Source organism: Chlorocebus sabaeus, chromosome 13, assembly GCF_047675955.1.
Source record: "Chlorocebus sabaeus isolate Y175 chromosome 13, mChlSab1.0.hap1, whole genome shotgun sequence".
Taxonomy (NCBI): domain Eukaryota; kingdom Metazoa; phylum Chordata; class Mammalia; order Primates; family Cercopithecidae; genus Chlorocebus; species Chlorocebus sabaeus.
Window position 1 is genome coordinate 82,135,071 of NC_132916.1, and position 11,025 is coordinate 82,146,095.

Sequence of the window (11,025 nt, forward strand, 5' to 3'; positions counted from 1 at the left end):
TAAATGCCAAACATTGTTTATAGTTTAATAAAGACTGAAGTAAATAATATTTAACCTGAATATGAACGTTTCTCTTTCTTATACAGGTCATTAGTGTGGAGTGTTGAATCAATCTAGTTAGAAATTGAGCTGAAATTTAATTTTGTTTCTAAAGTTACTGTCGGTAAATTACAGACTCAATTCCTCTACTAATCAACTTCCATTGCCTTATTTGGGGTAGGGCAGAATTGGGGTGCCACACAACTTTTTTCACTGTTTGTGCTCTATCTTCAGCTTTCACCATGCATGCATACCTACACAATAGAAAGATATAGCTCCACATTCTTGTCCCTCCCCAATGGTTGATTGCTATTGTTTATTAACATCTGCCAACTTTGTGTTAGAAATATTTTGTTATTCTGTCCTCACATCAGTCTTAGGGAAGTCATGTGCATCTGGATCTTGGAATAGAAGTTTTCCAGCATTGATACTCTACCTCCTCATGGCAACCCAACTTAACTTGTTATCTGTAAACATTTGTCATTATCCAAGATACCTAAAGTTATTATTTTACCAGAAAAAAAGAGTCCTGGAAAGAGGGGAGGACTTTACATCTATTCCTTGTGCTACCTTATCACTCCACTCACCCTGTGGACAAGCATGTTCACTGCCCCTCCCAAAGAAGCTTAGGCCTTTGTCTCTTATGATAGTAGAGTCCACAGAGGTGTGCAGAATTTTTAAAGTCATCAATTACTTCCTGTGTCCACAGAGGTGTGCAGTATTTTTAAAGTCATCAATCACTTCCTGCATTCTGTCATCATGGATAAGCTCTCCCTGGTTTATTATCCTGTTCCCAGTTTTACTCAGGAGCACCTGATAGAAACCACGGGGAAAAGCTTGTGAGAGAATGGAAATATTTTTTCTATCTGGAGCCCCTTAATATTCTGGACTGTTATATCTGTCTTGTGTTTTGTTTGTTATAGGGTTTCTGATGTAGTCTTACAATTTGCATGGTAGGTAGAATTTTTTCTTCTTTGTTCTGCCATTGGTGAAAAAGTTTATGAACTTATATCTTCTTGCAGGTTCTTATTCCTTCTTGGAATTCGGGTCATTTGGTTTCCTTGTGAATCTAAGGCTCTGATGGGTTCAGATTATAATTTTGTAGAATATTTGGATTCTTATTATTAGCATGGGAACAACATATTTTGTAGCATTTTTTTTTTCTTTCTGAAATAGCAGGCTTAGGATACATGGATGAGGATAAAGACAATAAGCTCATCAATGTTTATAGTTTCATTTTTAATATCCTGGAAGCTATATCACAATGTAAGAAATAATTCGCTAATTTTTTCATGTAAAAAAATGTATATTATTTATTGAGAAAAGGATTAATATAAAAGTATAGATGTGAGTACTTGGAAAGGGAAACTATAGTAATCAAAAGCTTTCTCTAAGGGAATTCTCCTTTCGGGCTTTCTAAACTCTCTTCTTAATAAACTGGAGATATATAAAACTTAAGCTGTAAAATCAGATTTGTGTTTTTTTAGCCTCAAATTCAGTATGAAAGGATAGTTTTCAGCTATTTTATTTTGTAAGCATTTGGAGTCCCCAGTGAAATTAAGACAGAAAGGGTGTCAGTGTAACATCCTGAAACACCTGTAAATTTACAATTACAATTGTTGATTGCTGATTTTCCAAGTCACTAGAAAACCCATTGATCAAGCAAAACTAATTTTATTAGAACTACCACAGCAAGGGAAAATGCCATCTTAATACACAGATATATTGACAAACTCTTAGTAGTGTCTCAGAGGGGAAGATCAGGGCAGAATACATATAAGGTTTTGCTGTCTTGGATCAAACTGTTAGTGGTGGGAATTGATTGAATGGACAAAACGGATGACATAATAGTTTAGAATTGCTGGACATGTCAAGGCAAGTGCCTTTAAATGACTTTTAATAAGTAAACTGTTATTTAATAAGTGAGTTATTAGTACAGGTGATCACTTGCTCTTGTCCTGATACAAGAGCTTTTTTGCCTATGTGAGAAACTATTTGTTTGGAGGGATTTCCTGAAGCAAATAGATAAGTTATTTAATGATGTACAGTTTAATCTCCTGTACATGAATTTCCAGGAGCAAATAGCTAAGTCATGTTGACACAGGTACCTTCAATTATCAGTTCTGATTGTTAAGTTATTGTATCAAGGTAGTTCATAAAATTGTTACAGTGATGGTGTATTAGTTATCTGTGTTGCAAACAAACCATCCCAACACTTGCAGGTTTAAAACACTACTATTTTAGAACGTTTCACAGTTCTGTTTGTAGACAGGATCACCTGGAAAGTCCTGGTTTATGATATTTCATGAAATTGCAGTCAGACAGAGGCTGTTGTTAGATTCATATGAGGGCTCAATGTCCAAGACAGTTCATTTTCATGGCTGATATTTGATTATGACTCTTGGCTAAAGCAAAGATATGTTGTTCAATAGAGCACTTTGCGGTTGTGCTTCTCATAGTGTGGTGGGTAGTTTCTAAAAGGATGTATCCCAAGAGTCAGCTTTTCAAGAGACTCAAGTGAGGGTTGCAAGGCACTTCTAACTTGCCCCCAGAATGTTATGTTCACCATATTCTATTAGTCAAGTAAGTCACTAATACTAGTCCAGATTTAGGATAATATGGAATTTAAGCTCTGGATGTGAGAAGCAGTAGACATGTATAGCAAGGGTAAGCACCTTCAAGACTATCTTCCAGAGACTGCTATCAGAACAATAACTCAGGTTTCCTCCACATGCAACATCGATTCATTCTCGAAGAAAGAGCTTGAAACTCATCCCATTACAACACTGGTTCTAAATCCAGAATCTCAACAAATTGGATCCAATCTTCAGGTGTGACCCCTCTCAATCTCAAAATCTGTGAACTAGAGGGATAATTTATTTGTCCCCATCCTGAACTCAATATTAAATCCTGATACAAATATAATTGCAATAGACACACCCCCTTCAAGAGAGAGGAAAGGACAGTTTGGCACATAGCCATCACTAGTCCATAACAATTCTGAAATCCAGCATAACATACATCATCACTTGTCTAGTTAGGTTAAATTTGCATCCTGCTCCCTAGGAATGACTCTCCATGGATCTTGCCTCCATTCTCTCGAGTATTGGCCAAGAAACCTGAGTCATTCACAAGAGATTACCTGCATTTGCAGCTAAGTAGCCTCATTTTTCTTTCTCTTCATAGAAGATTGGAGCTATGAAAGTTTTCATTTTAAATGGTTTCTGTCTTTTTTTAATCCAAAGTGATAACCTTTTTTGTTAATTCTACACTCCTAAAATGTGAGGAATTTCCTACAAATATTGTTTGGTTTCCATTTAGTTGACTAAGGATATACCCAATAATTTATTTGAGACAGATTTCTTTCTTGCTCGGGTTGAGAGTCATGGTGCTATGGTTTTAGAAATCTTCCTGTCTCGAGAGCAAGTCTAAAAGAAGCATGATTATTATACTTACAAGCTGAAAAGTTCTGGAAAGTGTACCTTTAATATTTTTAGAAGTCTATTTGTCTAGCTGATATGGTGCACATAAGACTGCCATAAATGTTTCTGAGGTCTTAATAAAAGGTCTTAAAACTATACCCTCAAGCTGAACATTACTACCTCGAGGCCTCATTTTGTTGAAAACACCTTGTATTTAATCTTCACCCCAAGTTTTTTCCTTACTTTAAAAGCCTTTGTCATGTTGACACTTTGAGAATGAGAAACAGTTTAATTTTTGACCCAATATGTCCAAGTTTTGTTCTATTTCTCTCTAAATTTGTGTAGAAATGGAACAATTCATTTTTTAGCCTATCTCTATCTGTGTCTGATCACACAAGGCTTTCAAAAACTGTTACTTGTATGGTTCTGGAAATCCCCTTAAACAAATCCATCAATTCATTATGTATATTTTATATTTTCTACTTAATCCCAGGCAATAGAGTTGTCAAATATTTTGATACTATATAAAATGGATAACTTCATTCTATAATAAATTTTTATCAATGTCCTTCAAGTCCACTGTAATCTCTTTGAAGTCCCTCCAGTTTGCGCCTATCTTTAGGCTGAAAGTTATAGCCTCATGTTTGAAGGCTGTGCTGGCATGTGTCTTAATCTGCTTGTGTTGCTATAACAAAATATCGCAGACTGGGTAATTTATAAAGTAAAGAAATTTGTTTCCCACAGTTCTTAAGGCTAGAAAATTCAATATCAAAATACCAGTATCTGGCAAAGGCCCCATTGACACATCATCTATAGCAGAAGGTGGAAGGGCAAGAGAGCATGGGTAAAAGCAAGAAATAAAGACATTGAACTCACTTTTGTAACAACCCCACTTTCCTGATAACAACACCACTCTCTGGATAAAACATTCATTAATTTATAAGGACAGAGCCCTCATGGTCTAATCGCTTTGTACTGGTTCTACCTCTTAATACCATCATAATGACAATTACATTTTATCATGAGTTTTGGAGTGCACATTAAAAGCAAAGCAGTAGCAATCCACTTCTGGAACTAATATTTGTTATAATTATGTATTGCTATGGGGGAAAATCCCAGATTAGCGGTTTAAAACTAACAATTTAGTGTGATTTCTCATAGTTTTGTAGAATGACTGGTCTTGGCTGGTTGATTGTCACTTTCGATTTCTCATGAAGTTACAATAAATTGGAAACTGGGGCTGGAGTGGTCTGAAGGCACCAATGCACTAGATATTTAAGATGGTTCATTGATATTCCTGTCAGTTTATGCTATTGCCTAGGAGCTCATCCTTGTTGTTTACCAGAGCAGTGATAAATGGTCTTTCCATGTGACTTTGACTTCTCACAGCATGAACGCTGGTTTCTACGTGGAAACATCCCCAAAATAAGCATTTAAAGGGCCTAGGTAGAAGGCTCAAGACTTCTGTTGACCTGGTCTTTGAACATCAAGAATATTACATCTACTGCATTCTGTAGTGTAAACAACTCACTAAGGCTAACCCTCAAGCAAATGAGAAGTAGAATGTACATACGAAGAAAGAAAGTAATGATGGTAGTCATTCTATGTACCACAGAAGGGGCATGCAAATTTAGTGGAGAAATAATGTTCACAATGAGTGTACTAGAGTAGTAGGGCTATTTAAGAGTTTTTCTGCATCTGTGCACCATAGAACATTAAAAACTACATCACCCCAGTCTTCTGCTAACTTCTTTATCCTCATAAATTTCTGTCTAATGTTTAGTAATCATGCTGACAAGGAAAAAATTATGTCAGTTTGCTAAATCAATTTAATTTTTTCAATTGCTAAATCATTTTAGTTTTTATTGTTTTATAAAAATTACCACTGATATAGGAGTCTTATTTCATGACAACATGAAAACAACACACACACACACACACACCCCTGAAAGGCATAGATTAATATTATGATAGATCTATTTCCCTTAATGAGTGCTTGTTATGTGCCTCCCAAAAGCACATATGTTGGAAACGTCATCCTCAATGCAGTGGTGTCAGGAGATAGGGCTTAATGAGAGGTGAGTGAGCCATAAGAGCAGAGTGAATAGGTTAATTCTGTTATCAAGGAAGTGGGCTTGCCATAATGGGGGAATTCAGCTTCCTTTTGTTCTCTCTTTATCTCTCTTTCTCTTGCCCTCTTTTTTGCCTAGTTGCCATGGGATGATGCAGCAAAAAGGCCCTTGTCAGATGCAAGCACCTTTCTAGGACTTTGCAGCATCCAGAACCATGAGTCAATAAATTTCTGTTCATTATAAAGTATCTAATCTGTTGTATTCTGTTATAGCAACACAAAATGAACAAATATGGTGCCCATATACTGAATAAAATAATATTTAACTTCTATGTAGTTTGGTGAGATGGATTTTCAGATATTAATTTTGATTTCTGAAGACAAATCAAAATTTTGCTTTTCCTTATACTGTGCTGATTCCTAATTAACCTCCATTATTCAATTCATCTAAACATGATGACAGTTACATATCACTAGGCCATTTTAGTAGACTGACATTGTAATGGTTTATGGTATTCTTTAACCAAAAACTAGCTGTTCCTTTGCCTTTGAATCTTCAGGTTGCTAGTTTTTGAACCATATATACATTCATAAAAATTTTAGGGGTAAATTTCACAGGTAATTAAATATGTTTAATTAAAAATACAGTATGTAAATATCTGCTTTCAAGAAAATTGCTTAACCTCTATGTGCTGTCTTTAAAAATAGAACAAAATAATTACTCAGTATTATTTTGTTGACAAGTTTCAAGAGGCTGCTTAGGGATATTTTAGCTTGGTAAAAGCCTTCAGCCTGCTACAGATAAATTTTAAAAAACAAAAGCCAATGTATTAATAAATATTACTTACCCTTCCTGCCAAAAAACAGATTATTACCTTTAAAATGTACACACACATATATATTCTTAACAAAGTTGGATAAACCCAAATATTTATCACCTAATATTTATTAAAGACATCAGTAAATGATCAGTGCAGATATATTAAATTTTGTGAGTGAGACACACACATATATTTAATGTAGTTATAACTACAGCAGCTCATTATAGTAATAAAAGACATATAAAAATAAACATTTAAATTATCAATATAAGAAAAATAATTACAGATTTTAAACTAATATATTTTGTAAGGAATTATTAAGTGAGGCAACCTTAGAGGAGTAGTGGAGTAACATTTTAATTATTTTGTATAATAAAATAAATACATACTCAATGTAAAATTTGTTGAATAGTAAGTAAGATAAATAAGAAAGTAACCAGTAATCTTAGTCCCTCCATTTATTAGCTTTGGGAATTTTGCCTGTTACCCAGTTTATAAAATGATAATATAATAGTACCTATATTATAGGGTAGTTTTCAGTATGAAACAAATGTTCGTGTGTATAGAGAACCTAAAAGAGTACTTAGCACATGAAAAATGTTCAAGATGTTAGCTATTATCATTATTATATAAAGTAATTTATTTAAAAAATGTGTTGAAACTTTGCTAAGTGCATTACACTTGTCTAGTTCATCACATATACAAACAAACTTAACACACTCGATTATTTGTCTCATGGAGCTCATATTTAAACCGAAAAAGACTGAAAATTCACATAGTAATAATGAGTATGTTGTCTGTTGAAAAGTGAAAAATGTTATGAATATAAGGAAAAATAAGTGGAATGGAGACTACTTCAGAAGCAAGTGGTTTTACCTTTAAGCAGTATGGACAGAATGTATCTGAGAAAGTTGCATTTCAGCAAAGACCTGATGGAGCTAACATACTTAATTATGCACAATAGCAAGTGTAAAGGTCCTAAAACATCAATGTTCTTGGTGTGGTCAAGGAATAGAAAGGAGGCTGCTGGATAGGGAAGGCTGAGCAAGGAAAAGAGTAGTAGGCTGGACGTGGTGGCTCATGCCTGTCATTCCAGCACTTTGGGAGGCCAAGGCGGGAAGATCACAAGGTCTGGAGTTCAAAACCAGCCTGGCCAACACAGTGAAACCCTGTCTCTACTAAAAATACAAAAACTTATCTGGGTGTGGTGGTGAGTGCCTGTAGTCCCACCTACTCGGGAGGCTGAGGCAGGAGAATCACTTGAACCCGGGAGGTGGAGTTGCAGTGAGCGGAGATCATGCCACTGCACTCCAGCCTGGGCGACAGTGCAGAAAAGAATAGTGATATGGTTTGGTTGTGTTCCCATTCAAATCTCATCTCTAATTCCCACATGTTGTGAGAGGAACCTGGTGGGATGTAATTGAATCATGGGGGCAGGTCTTTCCCATGCTGATCTTGTGATAGTGAGTAAGTCTCACGATATCTGATGGTTTTCAAAAGGGGAGTTTCCCTGCACAAGTTCTCTTACTTTTTGCCTGCGGCCATCCACGTAAGATGTGACTTGTTCTTCCTTGCTATCCGACATGATTGTGAGGCTTCCCCAGCCATGTGGAACTGTATGTCTAATTAAACCTCTTTCTTTTGTAAATTTCCTAGTCTTGGTTATGTGTTTATCAGCAGATGAAAATGGACTAATACACATAGGAAGGTTGTGGTCAGAGAGCCCAAAGGGGAGTCAATCATGGAAGGACTTATAGGCCTATGGATTTTACTCTATGTAAAATGGGGAGCTACTAGAGGATTTTGAGTAGACATGTTCTGATGGCTATTTTTAAAGGATCTTACTGCTTTCTTCAGACTAGAACATCAGAAGACAAAGGTGGAAGTAGGAAAATCAGCTAGAAGCTTATTGTAGTCTTCCAGGAGAGAGATGATTATGACTTAGGCTAGGATGGTAGCAAGGAATGGCAGTGCTGAGGGAGAAGCTGGTGATGCAGGAGAGAATGAAAACACTTTCCAGAATTAAATCATTGAATAGGAGAGAGAAGTGATTACTTTGCTTTAAATAGGAGCCTAAATTGTTCATACAGCAACAAGAAGAAAGGTGGGACTCTGTGGTATTGAGAGTTTGTGAAATTCTCTTGTAATATACTATTGCTGTTGTTGTTTCTAAGTGAAGATATAAATATTATTAATATCTAATGTGTTCACTTCCAAGCTCTTCTTTCTCTATCATATGTGAAGATGAAAACAGAGATCAAGGTAATGCATCTGCCACCCAAGGAATGCCAAAGATTACCAGCAAACCGTTAGATGCTGAGAGAGGGGCCATGAAACAGATTCTCCCTCACAGCCCTTGGAGGGAACTAAACCTGTTGAGACATTGATCTTGGACTTCTGGCCCCCATAATTAAAAGACAATAACCTACATACCACCTGATGTCAGATTCCAAGCCTCCATAAGGGAGAGGCAATGCATTTCTGTTGTTTATGCCACCCAGTAAGTTGTACTTTGTTATGGCAACCCTAGCAATCTAATACACTACCTTAGCCAAGTAATGAAGGTCAACAGCAACAGCAGTAAGTCATATTGACAATATGTATTCTTGATATTATATAACGAAAGTGACATTTTATGTCTGTGATTTTTCTCCCAAATGCACATAGCTCCAGTCAAATCATGACAAAAACATCAGACAAACCTCAGTTATGGAACATTCTATACGATATTTAACAAGTACTTCTCACAACTATTAAGGTAACAAAAATAAGGAAAAAATCTAAGAAACTGTCATAGGCTAGAGGCACCTAAGCAGACATGATAATTAAATGTAATGCAGTATTGTGGATTGGATCCTGGTGGGGGTGAGGAAGGACCTTAGGTGAAGGCTGGGAATATAGGAATAAAGTATAGACTTCAGTCAATAATAATCTACCAACATTGGTTGATTAATTGTAACTGATGTGCCATAGTAATAGAAGTAATAGTAGGGGACATTGGAAAGTAGTTATACAGGAATTCTCTATTGCCTTTGCAATTTTATAGAAGCTAAACCTGTTTTAGGAATAACATGCATTTTTTAAAATCCATGGAAACATATTAAATTTTTTTTTTTAATTAGCCGATTCTGAGGGTATGTGTACAGGTTTGTTAAAAGCATATATTGTGTAGTGGTGGGATTTAGGCTTCTACTGTACTCACCATATGGATAGTGAACTTTGTACTTAGTAGGTTATTTTTCAACTCTCACTCCGGTTCCACCCTTCCTCCCTTTGGAGTCCGTAGTGTCTATTATTTCCCTCAGAATGTCCACATATACCCATTGTTTAGCTCCCACTTAAAAGTGAGAACACATGATATTTGGTTTTCTGTTTGTAAGTTATTTCACTTAGAATAATCACCTCCAGCTCCAGGCATGGTGACTTATGCCTATAATCCCAGCAGTTTGGGAGACTGAGGTGGGCAGATCACCTGAGGTCAGGAGTTCAAGACCAGCCCAGCCTACATGGTTAAATCCCGTCTCTACTAAAAATACAAAATTAGCCAGGTGTGCTGGCACGTGCCTGTAATCCCAGCTACTCAGGAGGCTGAGGCAGGGAGAATCACTTGAACCCGGGAGGCGGAGGTTGCAGTGAGCCAAGATCACGCCATTGTACTCCAGCCTGGGCAAAAAAGAGCGAAACTCCATCTCAAAAAATAAAAATAAAAAAAAGAATAATCACCTCCAGCTAAATCTGTGTTGCTGCAAAAGACATTTCTTTCTCTTCATGGTCATGTAGAATTCCATAGTGTGTGTGTGTGTATATACACACACACTATATATGTCATATGTCACATTATCTTTATTCAATCACCTGGGGATACATTTGGTGACCTCTACATTAATTTGTCCAGACCTAGATCTTCTCTGAATCTGCCATGATTCTTGCATCTTAGCCAGATCTTCTCCACAGTTAGGATTAACTTTTCATCAGCTTAGTTTACAATGATGTTGATAAGATAATGAGTTCCCAAGCATCGTGAAGTGTATCTTCATTTTCACTTACTCTCTAGACTTCAGAAAAGGTAGATGAATAAAAGTTGCTTCATAATGCAATTTGTTTTATTTTGAAAAAGAAACATTTTTATTTTAAATCTGATAGATACACAATTCAAGAGATGCCAAGATAAAGAGGTAAGATTATGTGGAAGAAGAATATATTCAGTATATAAATATTTTATTATGAAACCCAGAGAATAGTTTTATAGGTAAATTGCATGATAAACGTGATATGCATAAACAAGTTGGTTACAAAAGAGAAAATACAAAAATGTGCCACACATTAGCCTTTCCACATTATTTTTAAAGCAACCAAATAGATTAAACAGAAAAATGCCTGATTTTTTTTAAATTACAAAATAATTGGTTAGAATAAAGAGAAATGTATAAAATATTCTAAAATTGAAGATTTATCAGAGAAAAGTACCAAAATACTACTAGAGAGCAAAAAGAATTCTATGTGGGCAAAGACTTACATACACATACACACAAATACTTATTTCTAAATGGAAATATAGTTTTAAAACTCATTTTATCTGACTTTCAAGCATGAAAATAATCTTTAAATAATCCCAGTTTACTCTGGAATGAATAATAGATTTTCCAGTCTCTTTAAGCAACACTAATAACTT